The sequence below is a fragment of the Idiotropiscis lumnitzeri genome, chromosome 14 (genome assembly GCF_059441095.1).
Source record: "Idiotropiscis lumnitzeri isolate Australia: NSW breed Sydney's pygmy pipehorse chromosome 14, RoL_Ilum_1.0, whole genome shotgun sequence".
Lineage (NCBI taxonomy): Eukaryota > Metazoa > Chordata > Actinopteri > Syngnathiformes > Syngnathidae > Idiotropiscis > Idiotropiscis lumnitzeri.
In genome coordinates, this window is record NC_142404.1 from 1,591,118 (window position 1) to 1,602,138 (window position 11,021).

An 11,021-nucleotide genomic window follows, 5' to 3' on the forward strand; every position below is an offset into this window, starting at 1 on the left:
CTGCTTGTCGGTTTGAAATCGTGTTTTGTGGCTGCAGGCATCATCTCCGCGTCTCTATTGACACTTGTGAGGTCTATGCGGTCACCAAATACGGGTTCCAGTGCAATTCTAGCCTGCTTCTCCACAAACTCTACCAAATTCTTTAACTTCACCCTTTGTTTCTGCTTGTCCTGAAAATCACAAACAGTTGATCTCCATTTATCACGAAGCCTGAATGGCAACTTGGAGACAATGATTCTTAGATTTGAGGGCTTATCCAATTGCTCTAAAAGATGGACCTCTTGCATTGTGTTGCAGCAGCCTCTAAAGAAAAGTGCATAGGCTCTTAGAGCCTGTCCATCTTCTGCCCTGATGGTGCCCCAATTCAATGCTTCATTTATTTTTGCAGTGATAATTTTGATTTCATTACCAAAATTCCGTTCCAGCTGTTTCTTGGCTTGTTTATAGCCGTTTGAAGGATCCATGTGTAAACAGCTGCGAACAAGTTCCTGAAGCTGTACAGTTGTAAACTGATCTAAGTAATAAAGCTGATCTTGGTCGTTAGCAGTTTTTAATTCAATTCCATGCTCAAAGCCTTTAATAAATTATGTGTATTGGAGTGGGTTAAAGTTAATGAGTGGTATTTCCCTTGATGGAAGAAGTTGACTGTTGTAGTTGCTTCACCATAATCTGTTATATTATGTTGTTTTCCCAAAACACTTAGCAGGGTTAGATCATTTGCATTTAAAACTGAATTTGCATTTTGCCTTCTATCAAAGTGTTCAGAGACAGTTTGCACATCAATTGAGTGGTGCTGCGTTTGCTGCTGAGAATGTTGCGCTGTAGGCTGATTGGTGCGGTTTGGATTTGGAGTTAATGGTTTGTAATCTGTAGGTGAAGACGCTGCGTACGACACGTCACTCCTTTTTTTCCAGCGTCAGACGAAGCGCTGCACTCCGCTCGCACTTGAATTCTTGCGTCAGCCAATGCTATTGTTATGTACGGGCATACGTGGGGACAGCCCTGTGAAAAGGGTTGGGGAGAGTGGACCCCGGAAGTGGGCGGGAGTGGTGACGTTGCGGTGTTGTGGTCCGCAGATGTGAATAAACGAGTTGATCATCACGTCGTAGTCGTAGTTATTTCTGACATAACATTGGCGACGAGGATTATGGATTACCTTCTAGCACCTCTTCCCCTGTACCTCGCCCTCCCGGGAGACCCGCCGGTTCCATGGGTACGTTGGCTGGAGTCTTTTGAAACGTTCATAACGGCCGCCGGGCTTTCAGACGCTAGTGACGCTTGGAGGAAAGCCCTTCTGATTCACTCGCTCGGTAGCGAAGGACAGCGGATTTTTCGAACTCTCGGGGCCGCGCCTACATACGACAACTGTGTCAAGCTGCTAAAGGACCATTTTTTGGCCCCTCAGAATGTCATGCTACGGCGAATTGTTTTCCGCCAACGGAAGCAGCAGGCAGGCGAATCCGTTCATCACTACGTGGCTGATTTAAAAGGCCTAGCCAGCCGGTGTAAATTTGGTGCGCTGGAAGACGAACTCATACGCGATCAGCTAGCTGAACACACTAATAACCCGAAGCTCAGGGAGAAGCTGCTAACGATGCCAGATGACCTTACTCTGTCCAAAGCAGTGGATTTCGCGTTCCACCTGGAGTCAGCAGCAGCGCTGGCAGCTCAGCTAACGCCCGCCTCTAATTCCCTTTTCCCCAGACCAATGCTATTAGCTCAAACAGTGGCAGCGCATACCGATGCTCCTAACTCTGACTATGCTGATGACAACCTGGAAGTGAACTTTACAGCACGCCATGGTGCTACAGCACGCAAAGCCTGTAGTAACTGTGGCTCACCATCACATCAGAGGGGGGCCCCAAATTGCCCCACTAAGGGACAGAAGTGCCAACGCTGTAGGAAGCAGGATGGCCGAGTGGTCTAAGGCGCCGCGTTCCGGACCCAGTCTCCCCAGGAGGCCTGGGTTCGAATCTCGAATTTCCCCATTGTGGGACTAATAAAGGCATTATTATTATTATTATTATTATTTCGCCCGCGTCTGTCGCTCTTCCCCTGGGTCAGGCGGCCAATCTGCACAACGTGTGCTGGAGAGGCCAGCGCCAACGATCATCCATACAGTAGCCACCGAAACCCAATCAGCGAAATGGTGTACAGTGGAGCTGGATGGGGCCTGCCTCCCACTGCTGGTGGATACGGGGGCTTCCAGGTCACTGTTGAACGCTACAACAGTCCGTCGTCTCTTCCTACACTGGACGCTCACTGGTAGCGCCGAGGATCTGTATGGCTATGGACAGGCAGGCTGTGCAGTCCTTCACCATTGTTTCTATATCACGGTCTATGCCAGGCCACCACATGGCCATGGCCAGAACACGTAGCCTGAGGTTAAGAAGGCAGGCACGATCACGGTGGCTGTTCGTTACGGGACAAAGACTCTTCCCTCATTCACCTTTCAAGTGTCTCGACAGGGGGCCAATCTCATGGATTGGGATTTGTTTAGCGAGCTGGGTTTCGCCATCTTGGACAGTGTGGGAGGCACCATCCTTTCTGTCATCTCACCATGGCGCCAGAACTGGCCCGATCTGTTCAGCGGCGTGGGCTGCCTCACCGCCTTCAACCATCAGCCTCTCCTCAGACCTGGGGTGCGCCCGGTCATTCAGCCCCTGCGCCGACTGCCCCTCGCCCTGCGTGACCAAGTAACTGCCGAGCTGCAGAAACTCTCTGATGCCGGCATTATTGAGCGCATTGATGCCTCTCCCTGGATCTCAAACCTGGTGGTGGCGAAGAGGAAGTCTGGGGGGCTGCGTCCGTGTGTTGACCTCAGAGCGGTGAATAAGGCAGTAGTCCCGGACCGCTACCCGCTACCCACGGTGGAGGAGTTAGCAGCACAGTTCTACAACTCGTCCGTCTTCACAAAGCTGGATCTCCACCAAGGCTACCTGCAGGTCCCTTTACACCCAGACAGCCGCAACCTGACAGCTTTTGTGACACACGATGGGGTGTTCCGCTACACCAGGATGCCCTTTGGCCTCAGCTCAGCCCGAGCTGTTTTCAAAAAATTGTGTCAACGATTTTCGCAGGCATCCCGGGCGTGGTGGTCTTCTTGGATGACATTGTGGTCCATGGGGCGACACCAGCCATCCATGACGGGCGACTGGCGAGGGTGTTGGATGTCCTCAGCAGTCACGGCCTCACTCTGAACGAAGATAAGTGCACGTTTGCAGCCCCTGTCATCGAGTTTGTTGGGTTCCGGTTGTCCGCCGCGGGCCTCAGCCCGCTACAGTCCAATGTGGATCGCGTCCTGCGCCTGTCAGAGCCGTCGTGTCCAGCTCAACTGTCGTCTTTTCTGGGGATGACGGCGTACTACTTGCGTTTCCTTCCCCGGTACTCTGAGACTACATCGCCGCTGCGCGAGCTCCTGAAGCAGGACCTGGTCTGGCAGTGGACTCTGGCCTGTTCCGCTGCTGTCCGCCAACTCAAGACCTAGCTCACCTCACCACCGGTGCTGGCATTCTTTGACCTGGAGAGTCCGACGTTCGACACATGCGATGCGTCTAACACAGCAGTCGGGGCGGTGCTCTCCCAGATCCAAGGGGGCACGGAGCGCCCGGTGACGTTCGCTTCTAGGTCACTCAACACGGCTGAACAGAAGTACTCAGTGGGCGAGCGCGAAGTACTTACATCCGGGAAGGGTGGCCCGCGAAGGTCCCACAGCAGTTGGTACCCTTTCACAGGATCCGGGATGATTTGACCTGTTGGAACGGCGTCTGCGCGGCTCGGGGGCTGCGCACAGTCATTCCCAGTGACCTCAGGCTACGTGTTCTGGCCATGGCACACGAAGGCCATCTGGGGATTGTCAAGGTGAAGTGCCGCTGCAGGGACCAGGTGTTGGTGGCCTGGCATAGATTTGATTTGAAGTGTTTATTTTCACACACACATAATGTTGTATGCAAACAAAATACTGCGTTTACAATGTGAAAAATGGACTCCCTCTGAAGCTAAAAGCTTATAAACAGGGATCCAGCACACCACCACCAAACTAAAATTTATCTTGTACTGACGTAATTAATTTGATATGTCATTTACAAGATGTTTACAGTGCTGGGCAACGGCTCATAATTTATATAAAAGAATACAAAAAAAACAAACATGCAAATCAAGATTTTTGTGTGGTGCTATAGCAGATATGATGGACCAGTTCATGTACATTTCAACTTAAATGATAACCAACGATAACTCAGTAATCCATGCAAAAGGGAAAAGTTTAACTCTGAGTCATTTGGCTGCAAAATCTTTAGATACATATTTCTCCAGTAGCTTGTGTTTCAGATTTCTTTTAAATATAGAAAGCGTAGCAGATTGTTTTATTTCATTATCCAATTCATTCCATATTTGTGGGCCCCTATAACATATACTGAATCGAGTGGACTTTAATTTCCTATATTTCCCTTTCAAGTGCAACCTGTTCCGAGTACAATGTAGGTGAGAGGAAGAGTACAGTGGAATGAGTTCACACCATTTAGTATTCAGCCTGTTAACCACATTATACATTGTACATAGGTTATGAAAGATGTTACATTCTGGAAGCTTTAGGAGACCATACTTTTGGAAGAGGGCATTTGTAGGAGAATTATATTTAGAGTCAGATATTGCCCTTATGGCTTTTTTTGTAATATGAGTAATTTGGCAGTGTATGTAGGGTAAGTATTATTCCAAATAATATTACAATAATTCAGATGAGGCTCAAACAGTGATCAATACAAAGTTAATAATGCCTCGAATGGGAGCAATTGTTTTAGTTTATAAAATAATCCTACTATTTTTGATAGTTTTTTAACCAACTCATCAATATGCTTTTTAAAATTTATGTGGATTCCTAAGAATTTAGTGGACTCAACTTTGTTAATAAGTCTGCCATCAATAGTTATGTTCAATTCACGATCTCTGTATTTATGTTTATTCATGCTGAAGACAATATAATTTGTTTTGGTGATGTTCAGGGATAACTTGTTACATTTGAACCAAGTATTTACGTTTGATAACTTCTCATTTAAGAGTAGTACAAGTTGATCAATATCTTTATGTGATATAAATAGGTTTGTGTCATCTGCAAAAATAATTTCATGAATATTGTGCGAACAGAAACCAAAATCATTAATATACACAATAAATAAAAGGGGGCCCAGAATGGATCCCTGGGGAACTCCAAATGTGATGTTTTCCAGTCCTGAGTTTTCCCCATTTACATTTACATATTGTAGTCTATCCTGAAGATAGTCCTTGAACCACTGTAGTGCTATACCCCTGACACCATAATGCTCCAACTTCCCAAGTAAAGTAGAGTGATCAATCGTATCAAATGCCTTTGTGAGATCGAGAAAAACGCCAATACCAATTTCTCCCTTCTCAAAAGCATCGTTTACTTTCTCAAGCAATTCCAAAGTGGCCATGCATGTATTGCCTTGTTCCCTGAAGCCATACTGTGAAGAAACTAGTATATTTTGTTTTTTTAAGTAGGCTACCAGTCGCAAGTGGATTGCTCTTTCTAGTACTTTGGAAAGGGTTGGTAATATTGATATGGGCCTATAATTTTGCATTTCATTTATGTTCCCGGACTTATATACAGGTGTTATTTTTGACACCTTCATTTGCTTTGGGACAATGCCGAGCTGGAGAGATAAATGTATTATATGGGCAAGTGGCTCAGCTATACATGCACAATAGTTTTAAGAATTTTGCCACTAATTCCAATCAGAACCAGTTGTGTGTGAACATTTCATCTTATTTATAATATTGGTTATTTCTATTTTACAAGTAGGAGTAAAATAGCATGAGTTGGGGTAATTCTTTTTCAGATAATATTTGTCATGTGAGCCTCCTGTTGTAGAAATTAGTTTTGATAGATTTTTTCCAACAGAGGCAAAAAAATGTTAAAATTGTCTGGTAAATTATCTGCCTTAGTCGTGTTATTTGATTGGGTCTGCATTACGGCTTCAGGAAAAACTGGTGATTTTGAAATTTCGGCCAATGACCTCATTCAGCACCTTCCAAGATTTCTTCTGATCGCCAGAAGCATTTTTAAATCGGTCAGAAAAGTAGTTTTGCTTACTAGCTCGTATTAGATTTGTTAATTTATTTTTATATCTTGTGTATTTGCGTTTATTTTTATTATTTGGACTTTTTTTATACTGTTTATAAAGTTTAGTCTTCTTTTCAATAGACTTTAGAATTGCTTTTGTAATCCAGGGATTTTTTTATTTCATTTTGTTTTATTATCCTTTCTGGAATAGTTTCATGAATAGAAGCTCTTATTTCGTGAGTTAGGTAGTCAAATGCCTTGTTTGGATCATTAGAACAATAAATAGCATCCCAGTTTTTTGTTTGGAGATGTTGAGTTAGGTTTTTAAGGGTTTTGTCAGTTAGAATCTGGACTTTTCTCTTATATATATACATATATATATATATATATATATATATACATATATATATATATATATATATATATACATATATATATATATATATACATATATATATATATATATATACATATATATATATATATATATATACATATATATATATATATATATATATATATATATACATATATATATATATATATATATATACATATATATATATATATATATATATACATATATATATATATATATATATATACATACATATATATATATATATATATATATACATATATATATATATATATATATATACATATATATATATATATACATATATATATATATATACATATACATATATATATACATACATATACATATACATACATATACATATATATACATATACATATACATATATATATATATACATATACATATACATATACATACATATACATATATATACATATACATATATATATATACATATACATTTACATATATATATACATATACATATATATACATATACATATACATATACATATATATATACATATATATATATATATATATATATATATACATATATATTTTAACTTATACAGAACATTAATTGAGCCTAGCACCTTACTAATGTTTATTTGATCACCATGTGAATTAAGATAAGAATATAAAAATAAAATTACACAAAACATAACCTCGAACTACCACTCAAGCTTAGTTGTTGTCATACTCTCCATATATTGTGTCGCCATATAACAAGGAAAGTTTAGCCCATATTATACAATATCACAGTTCAATCAGTTCTGAGGGGCAAATGAGTACTCAACACCGGTGACAATATTCACAGAGACATAGGCTACTCTACCAGTTACGGGATGGTTAAGAGGAAAGCTTCAGCCTCGTTCGGATCCTTAAATGTTTTCAGTACTCCATTTGTTTTGAAGGACAGGATCGCAGGATATGCCATTCTGAAGCGAGTATTTTTTTTGATGAGCTTCGCGCACACGGTATTGAAGGCTCGCCTCGCAGCCCGGACATCAGGTGGAATGTCACGGGTAATTCGCACTGGACGCCCCTCATGCTGAAGATTCCCAAGGCGTTTCACAGCCGCAAACACAATGGAGACTTCTCGAGAGCGCTGAAGTTTCACCACAACGGGGCGTGGACGACCAACACCAGGTATTCCAAAAGCCCGATGGGCACTCTCGATGGCCACAGACGCGACAGGTAGCTGCAGTAGATTGGGAATAAACCCCTCGAAAAATTCGAGCAGGTCTCCCCCTTCAATTGACTCATTTAGGTTTAGCAGTTTGATGTTCTTCTGTCTTTGTCGACCTTCCAGGTCAGTTACTTTGGCCCGGAGATCCTTGTTAGTTTTCTCCAAAGCATCGATTTGCTTTTTTATCGGAACCATATCGTCCTCCAAGCGAGAAACGCGTGTTTCAGCCTACATTTGGCGTGCAACAAGTGCCGCTGTAGTGGCAACAGCATCGTCAATGCGCTTCACCATGTCATCCATTTTCGCTTCGAGCTTCCCCATTGTCTCATTCACAGATTTTAGAATACTCTGTCCTTGCTCGGCCACAGCCGCTGAGATACTTTTAAGCAAAGTCTCCGTTATTGGAACAGCGGTAGTTGAGGGACTAGCATGAGCATTTGCACCGTCGTTGCCAAAGTTGGGACAGGCGTTAAGATGAGACGTGGCATTGCACAATTCTGCTGCATCGCGGTCCTTGTTTGATTGCTTTAGTTGTTTTGGAGGCATTGTGAGGAAAGTCTTTAGTTAGCTGCTTGGAGTTTAGGCTTCGGTGCGGTGGGTTGGCGATTTAATGGCTTGAGGCAAAGTTTTGAGTGGAGAGAGTTACTGCCGTCTTACTCACGCGCCGCCATTTTGACATAGAAACAATGGTGAAGGACTGCACAGCCTACCTGGTTAGTGGAATGACGGGCCCACCGCCCACGCCATCCCTGCAGCCCTTGCAGTGGCCTGCTGCACCATGGGAACACATTTAGCTTGACATCTGCGGCGAGCTTCACGGTGTCTCACACCATCAACGATTCCTCCTTGTGGCATATGACCTCCCCAAATCGGGTAGTCATAGACTTTCTCTCATCTGTGTTCTCTCGGTGGGGCCATCCGAACGCTATCACCACGGATAATGGCCCACAGTTCGTTTCGGCGGAGTTTGCTGCCTTCCTGGAGGAGAAAGGGATCAGACACATCCGCACATCTTTTTACCACCCGGAAGCAAACGGCGGGGTCGAGCGTCTGAACCAGTCCTTAAAGAACGGGATCAGGGCCCACCGAGCAGATGGACTGCAGTCTTCAGCTGCGCTGCTCCGCACCCTCCTCCACTACCGAGCAACGCCACACTCGGCTACCGGCAGTTCCCCAGCGCTCCTGATGATAGGCTGGGAACTACAGCTTCCTCTGAACTGGCTCCGGGCCCCAACGGTCACCACACCGGGGGTGACACCCGGCCACAGCACCAGAGCCACGGAGATGCAGCGTCAGATGAAACGGCGGTTCGACAGGAGACGGAGGGTGAGGACACCTGCACTCACAACAGGGGACTGGGTCCGGATTCGCCGGCCTAACCGAGACCACAAACTACTCACATTCTGGTCTGCACCGATGCAGATCGCCATCCAACTCGGGCCAGCCACCTTCAAGCTCACTGATACAATATACCAAATTGAACCCTATCTAAAATAAACTAATGTGGCTTCAACAATTATCATTATTATTATTTTTTTTGTAACATGTCTGCATAACCCCCAGAAAGTTGTTAGTTGCCCCCCTGCTCTTGGCGTAAAACCAGTTCCCATGGGTCTGATAGGTTGATTAACTCGCAGTCACGCCCACTGCTGTCTCAAGAAGGACGGACCAGGAGGTGGTTGAATGTACTGCCCATGCAGTGCCCCCGGCTGGCTTAAGGAGGCCCAACTAGGGGGTGGTGGTAACTGCAACTCAGGCATTGACAGTGCTGCAATTGTGCACTCCTCATCATCTTTTTCCTCTCCAATCTGTACAGTATCATCATCATCATCATCATCATCTCCAGTCGCGCCACTTATCTTTAAATGTTGGCGGATTTGGTCCATCACAGTTTTCAGAATGTCCTCAAACCTTGTGTGAGCCATTTCTTTGAAACTGCTTATAAAATTCTGGGTGGGTTTGCTGGTCCTCACGGTGGCATATACTCACTAGCAAGATCAGTAACACAGAACACATGGTCAGAATTTAGACAAGTGTATGTGTATGGTAGAAGTGGTTTCATGGCTAAAAACCTGCATGCTTCTTCAAACTCAACAATCAGATTTTTGAAAAAGGTGCTTTTTGGATCAGAAACAGTTGAAATGGTTTTCAACGTACCATATGATTGCAATACATCAAGTATCTCGTCGTCTGCTTTAGTATCATTTACGCCAGAAATCAATGCTGAGTGTGTTATGTTCAAACCAGATCGCGCAACAAAATCCATTGTTGAATATTCCAAAAGAGAATACGTAATACGTATACTCTGTACTCAAATTATTCACACAATGAGGCTCCTGGATAGCTCGCCATATGTAACACTAGTGGGCTAGGCTCATAAGACTGACTACTTATATTCAGACAAGGATCGACTATGAATCCTTGATGTAGACTTTTAAAAGCACAGAACCAGGTGGTTCTAATTATGACCAACTCAGCTGGTTTCCATTCACCTGATCATACAAATCACTGGTACCTTATGCCATAAAATATAGAGTTGTAAAACAGACTCTGAGACCAATTTGTAAAAGGCGTATTAGGCACTTACTACCACTGACACTTTTGTACCCCCTTTTTCTGACGATAAGGCAGTGCAAATTCCATGACAGTAACGTAATCATGTTTAAAACGCCTTTTTATCCAATTACGGCATTGGATCATAATGCACCTGCTCCTGAGATCAGTACGACTACAACCGTCATTTATGTTAGTTTCCCCTTACTTACTTGATACTGCGTCATGTCACTTATTGTCAGATCCATAATTTTATAACCTTAGGCTATGTTTAACTATATTGGCTGCCGCAAAATGATAAAAAAAAATAAAAACTTCATGATAGGCTGTTAATCCACCAACTGTCAGCTAGATTTGTTTTACGATGTTTCCAATATTAATTAACATTGACACACTAGATTAAACTACTGCTTCATGTATGTATTATGCTGCAGCATTAATCAAATGACTGAATATGAAAGGTGAGATTGCCACAGTTGAGGTATATTTTACTATAGACTAATTTAGATTTTTCATTAGTTCTCTTTACATACCTGTAAGGAGTGGGGATTGATAAAATCAGTGTCTGTAGGTCTGTAAGGCAGCAGACATTGAAATGTAAATCACTTGGGGTCCGTATCATTGTAATCAGATTAATCTCAGAAAGGGGGGGTATTGTATTCAGAGGGCACCGGTTGGCTCTCAGAAAAGAGAGGTTACACTGACACCCATCACCAAGTGTTTTGGAGGAGATAAAAAAAAATATGTTTTTTTATGTAGGTAATGCATATGTAAATACACCAGAGTGGGGGGCACACAGGGTGCTATTTGAG

At 43.3% G+C, this 11,021-nt stretch overlaps 1 protein-coding gene across 4 annotated transcripts in view; it reads left to right on the forward strand.

Moving 5' to 3' along the window:
• The window catches only part of itgb2 (integrin, beta 2), a 122,869-nt gene that overhangs the window by 85,874 nt on the left and 25,974 nt on the right, over positions 1-11,021 (forward strand). The window lies entirely within an intron of this gene.